Source organism: Branchiostoma lanceolatum, chromosome 13 (assembly GCF_035083965.1).
Source record: "Branchiostoma lanceolatum isolate klBraLanc5 chromosome 13, klBraLanc5.hap2, whole genome shotgun sequence".
Classification (NCBI taxonomy): Eukaryota; Metazoa; Chordata; class Leptocardii; order Amphioxiformes; family Branchiostomatidae; genus Branchiostoma; species Branchiostoma lanceolatum.
In genome coordinates, this window is record NC_089734.1 from 13,466,145 (window position 1) to 13,472,791 (window position 6,647).

Sequence of the window (6,647 nt, forward strand, 5' to 3'; positions counted from 1 at the left end):
ATAGGTACCTACATCTCAAATATAACATCCGTACATTTCAACATAAGGTACATATAACTTGCTGCAATACCATTAGTAGAGCTACCACCGCACATCTACTTGGTTTTTGGCAGAAGAAGAAAGAAGAAGAAGAAGAAGAAGAAGAAGAAGAACAGGCAAGCAAAAACAGTATATCCCCCTTCCCACTGGAAGGGGAATATAATAAAACTTGGAAGTCGGAGTTTGATTCAACCTGACGGTAGCACGCCGGCCCACGTGCACAGTTCCGATGCGCTGGCAACATTGGCGGTTCATCCGCATGCGGGGCTCCATTTGCAACACGCAAACACGCTGTATAAATAATAAAATTACGCTTGTCTCATGCCCTCTTGGTGAATTATGAGATGCAATGTTACCACCGACTTCTGTTTAATCTAGTCCTTACTTCGATACTCAGTTCCGTTTGCTGGTTCTCCCTGCTATTTGCAGCAGTTCATTTGCAGATCGTTGGTAAACACAAAGGAAGAGCGGTGGATCTCTTTGCACGCGGCGCTCCCATTTTCAGGGAAGAATCTAGCCACACAAACGCGGCAAAAACATTGTATTTACTATCATCAAACAGATTCAAGAGATAGAACACGTTATATTATACTGTATATTTATATTCCCCTTCCAGTGGGAAGGGGGATATACTGTTTTTGCTTGCCTGTTCTTCTTCTTCTTCTTCTTCTTCTTCTTCTTTCTTCTTCTGCCAAAAACTAAGTAGATGTGCGGTGGTAGCTCTACTAATGGTATTGCAGCAAGTTATATGTACCTTATGTTGAAATGTACGGATGTTATATTTGAGATGTAGGTACCTATAGGAAAGGTGAATACACCTGCCAATAAATTATGCTAATGAGGACCTCATTTGCATAATTTATGCAAAAACTTGTATTGCGTTTACAGTAAAAGCTGCAGATGTCATATTTGAGATGTAGATAAATTTAGGGAAGGTAAACACACCTGACCATGAATTATGCTAATGAGGACCTCATTTGTATAATTTATGCAGAAACTTGTATTTCCCTTACCGTAAAAGCTACAGATGTCATATTTGAGATGTAGGTATCTGTAGGAAAGGTGAACACACCTGGACATAAATTATGCTAATAAGGACCTCATTTGCATAATTTATGCAAAAACTTGTATTGCGTTTATAGTAACAGCTGCAGATGCCATATTTGAGAAGTAGATACATTTAGGAAAGGTAAACACACCTGGCCATGAATTATGCTAATGAGGACCTCATTTGCATAATTTATGCAAAAACTTGTATTGCGTTTACAGTAAAAGCTGCAGATGTCATATTTGAGATGTAGATAAATCTAGGAAAGGTAAACACACCTGACCATGAATTATGATAATGAGTTCCTCATTTGCATAATTTATGCAGAAACTTGTATTTCCCTTACCGTAAAAGCTACAGATGTCATATTTGAGATGTAGGTATCTGTAGGAAAGGTGAACACACCTGGACATAAATTATGCTAATGAGGACCTCATTTGCATAATTTATGCAAAAACTTGTATTGCGTTTACAGTAAAAGCTGCAGATGCCATATTTGAGAAGTAGATACATTTAGGAAAGGTAAACACACCTGGCCATGAATTATGCTAATGTGGACCTCATTTGCATTATTTATGCAGAAACTTGTATTTCCCCTACCGTAAAAGCTACAGATGTCATATTTGAGATGTAGGTATATTTAGGAAAGGTGAACACACCTGGACATAAATTATGCTAACGAGGACCTCATTTGCATAATGTATGTTTATCCCTTACCGTAAAGACTACGGATGGCTTATTTCAGATGTAGGTACCTTAAAGAGAGGTGAACACACCTGGACATAAATTATGCTAATGAGGACCTCATTTGCATAATGTATGTATATCCCTTACCGTAAAGACTACGGATGGCATATTTCACATGTAGGTACCTTTAGGAGAGGTGAGCACACCTGTACATAAATTATGCTAATGCGGACCTCATTTGCATAATTTATGCATTAACTTGTTTTGCCCTTACTGTAAAGGCTACGGATGAGATGCAGGTACCTTTAGGAAAGGTCAGAAAACCTGGACATAAATTATGCCTATGAGTGCATTATGGATAATTTATGCATATCCCTAACCATAAAAGCTACGGATGTCTTATTTGAGATGTAGGTACCTTTAGGAAAGGCCAAACACACCTGGCCATAAATTATGCTAATGCCGACCTTCTTTGCATAATTTATGCAGAAACTTCGTCATATCCTTACAGTCAATGCTAAGGATGTCATATTTGAGGTGTAGGTAATGGGAGGGGAATATTCTGCATTTTCCCGAAAATGTTGCCATTCTAGTTGCTTCCTGTTCCCGTCTACTGTGAATGTTACAACGTTCCTTATATTTCGCTATCTACTGGTATTTCATTTCATAATGTTACATATGTTTTATTTCGTTCCATTTCGTTCCATTTCGTTCCATTTCGTTCCATTTCGTTCCATTTCGTTCCATTTCGTTCCATTTCGTTCCATTTCGTTCCATTTCGTTCCATTTCGTTCCATTTCGTTCCATTTCGTTCCATTTCGTTCCATTTCGCACTTTCGGGGGACCCGCTTTCGCACTACAAAGTTTCAGATAACAAATTTAGGTTGTCTTAGGGTGTCACCGGAAATCTATCATCGTTTATTCATTTTTCATTTTTTTTAATTTCCAGACGTCTAGTCAGCTGTGTGGCTCATTCAATTCTGGCAAATTGATTTACAATAGGGCCCGGACTTTAAAAAAACACAAAAAACAGTAAAACTATCAATATACAACAAAAACAAAACTTATGACAGAACCGTAACATATGTAACAAATGGTTGTTGAGACATAATTAATACAAGTAACCAACAGTATACACGAAGAAAAACAATATCGAAATCAAATCGTTTTCTGTTATTCATATCCATTACCAGTCCAGGTCTACTTTACTTGAGAAGGTCAAGAACGCTGTCTGGTGTTGTACCTGTGAAAGTTGTAGTTGTGGGAGATGGGTATGATGGAGCTTAATGCACTTAAAGATCATACCACATATATAATCTTTCCTCCTATCAGTGGGGTACTGCCAGTTGAGTTTAGGATGAATGTGGAGAACGCTGCTGGCAGTACTTGAAGTTGCCGCTGTCTCATCACTCCTCAATTTTCTGTATCCAGTACCATTGCTGTGTCTATAGCTTGTGCACTGTGTGCAACTTGTAATCTACTTGTATCCAATTATTGTATGTATTCAATTCCAGGAAGACAAGTTGAAGTACAAAAGTGCATGTATGATCAATGTAATGTCCATTAGTTATCCCATATTCCTGGAAACAATCACATGCAATTCGCAGTAATGACTTATCATCTAGTGCATCGGTGAAGACGATCAAGTCCCTTTGATTTCATCTGCCGTTAGTAGATATGGTCCCTTTTTCCCGTGGGAAAACGACGGAAGTATGTGAATACATGAATACCAAGTACAATTTCAGACACAATTGGATTTAGCGATGGTGTTGCTGCTATTACTCTTGGATCTGCGAATATAACCTCGTATAAACTTCAGATCATGATACCCAAACCAATTATCGATTCAACGGTCAGTCGATCGAATGAGGGAAAGGGTGGGAATCTAGCAGCTGTCGTCCTATAAACTACAGCAGTAGAGGAATGTAGCTTTAGTCGTATGTTAAGCCTTTCATCATGGTAGAGACGGAGGACGTTACAGACTATCTGCTACATTAGAGCTCATGTCCACCGAGTCACGGGTTCAGAATCTGTGACGTCATAGATATGGTGGATTATTCCTTGACAAAAAACGGTGCCGTATGAGACAAAAAATGTGGATGTATAAGTCAATTTATATTTGTTGAAAATTGTGGTTTAGATATCCTTTCCCATAATGGGTTCGATAAACAAAGATGTACATTTAAGCTTGGTTAAGTCTGTAGTTGTTACTTCACAAACTAATTCGGCAAGCGTGTCCTATTTCTCTCGGATGTAACTGCAGTAAACTCTAGTAGAAAACAAAATATTGGGATCATCCGCACAAAAACGTGAAACACTCCGACTAACGGCACATGCGCAAACACACGAGTTTGTTATGACTATCAAAACACAACAGCGATATTAGATTCCAAGCAGTAAATGCCAAACGATCAAAAAAACAAATATGTTTATCTGATATCTGTGTTTGCAAACGTGATTTTAAACACACTAACGTCAGCATTTGCGTCAATGGTATTATATTTCTAGCGGAAGTGTCAACTTGAATGTGAACCTTTATGAAATCATATGCTGTGTGCTAACGTTGTATGTAGTTATATAACTTAACGAGACGGAAAACACCTGGGTACCACAATGTAAATACCATCCTGTTTTAAAATCATCTATTCTACGTTGACTCGTATTTCGTTCATGCAATTGAACGTGACTACTCCGGTAATACCGACCTTCCAAGCAGAGGTTCGGTTCCAGCTGGGTTTTGAAGATACCTTTTTTTGTCATGCTTAATTTTTTTGGCCGTTTTTCTGTACTTTGCCAAGCGTAGGTAATACAATCTAAAATCTAGGGGCTGTATCAGTGTAAATATGATCATAACATATTGGATATCATTGTAAACGGCAATAGATAAACTTTCCAATAAAAAAATGCAATGCATTCGATACGATATTTACGCAGATATGATCAAGAGAATCCAAGTTTCGGAAATTTTTGTCCCGAGTTTTGTTACATTCGTAAAATGATGAAATTTTCGCGTGCACCTGTGTTTCTGTGTGTTTCCGGATAATAGGTTTTGTATTCATCATTAACAGCATGCTCTGTATCTTCATGTTGTATATATCATGTTCTTGTGTGTACGTGGTTATTTCAGTACTATATCAGTATAGTAGCAGGATGTGAGTGAGTGAGTGAGTGAGTGAGTGAGTGAGTGAGTGAGTGAGCGAGTGAGTGAGTGAGTGAGTGAGTGAGTGGTAAAATGGTACTTGGATGATGTGCCCAAATGTACATACCTACTGGAGTGTCAGAGAGTATCATATATAAGATGTCTGTGTTTTTAGTCCGTCTGTGTTTTCGCAGTTATGCATTTTCCATATGTTAGCAACGTTTACCATAAAGTGACAGTAAGTAGGAAATGAACACATGTAATCTCAATCAAAACCGTATTCGAATGATGAACTACAAACTTAAGCAGACATACGGGATACTCACGAAATCTTTGAAGTCTCTTTTTTAGTGTCTTGATTCTCTTTATTGATATTAGCCTAGTTTATGATTATGATTATTAGTTGAGCGTACCGTTCTCATTGATTGGTAGTGCCGTCAAAGCAGAGGAGCGATCTACGATTCTGTTGTATGCACCTTACAGATTTTAAAGATAAGAAAAAGATGGATAAATGCTCACTGTTGTATCCAATTACACGCTAAGGGATAAATTGAAAGGATTCTAATCTTGCAGCTAGGGAATACGTATCCCTAGGGTGTTGTCATCAACCACCCAAATCACTTAGTTGTTATCTACAGCATCCTATTCATTACTTCAGGGTGTTTAACTACAAACCAAAGTACTTGATGTCTAAATGGTTGAAAAAAATACAGCACGGTTGCTCGTATATTCCTTTGGGGACAATTTGTAGGTAAATGATTTAACAGAACGTGTGTTAATCACCTCGTGTGATGACACAAGCTTTATCAAAAAAGTTAACTTTCCATGCAAAGTTTGTTGACTATCTTTTTTAGAGGTGAAATCGGCCAATTTGGAAATCTTTACCATAAAAACTATTGATATTTTCAAATTTTCTTTGTTTTTCTAGTTTAACGAAATACACATTTTAACGGTAAGCAGTATTGTAATTACATCATCGTATGTGAATTTGAATGATGCGATGGAGTTGCACAATAACAACAACTTTTATCTTTAAAAATGTGTTTATTGTTCATGTATACCTAGATAAGATTATAATGCTTCCCACACCTTTCGTTGTATAAATATGTAATTGTTCCCGTTTGTTTCTTTTATAGCCCTTGGGCCACGCAGTTGTAAAAAAACACGCTAAAACAGGGGGTTAGACCAGAGTTTTGTTTTCGAGTGTCGGAAAATTTATCACCAACAACGCCAACACCACTATAAACGGCGGCATATCCGTCCCGTTTCAGTGATTAATTGCATAGCTGCTCTGCGCTCGCAGCGATTGGCTTTCCACAAATCAAATCAAGCAAGCTATTAGCGCAACGTCCAATGTAACGTTACATGCATGCCTGTATAGAACCGCGGTACCTTAGTACAAACGCGATACCCGCAGCCGCTGTTTCGGTCACCGTAGCCGCAAGGTGTGTTTGTACCTTGAACCCGTTCTCTCTCACTCGAATGCACGTCGTAAATCATCGTGAAAACCACTCCGTGAAATGGGGAGAGGCGGGCGATGTTTCATGCTCAGTGGTTTGGATGTAACGCCTGGTAATCACGTGGCTTCAGACTAGTACTACTTATACGCTGTGACGAATGATGCCCAACCACAAGGCTACGGGATTTACCACACGCTGCGTCTCTGTCTATCACCTACAGGTAGTCGTTCCGTAGCTTGAGTTAAAGTCGGGTCCGAGCCAGAAGATAGCTTGG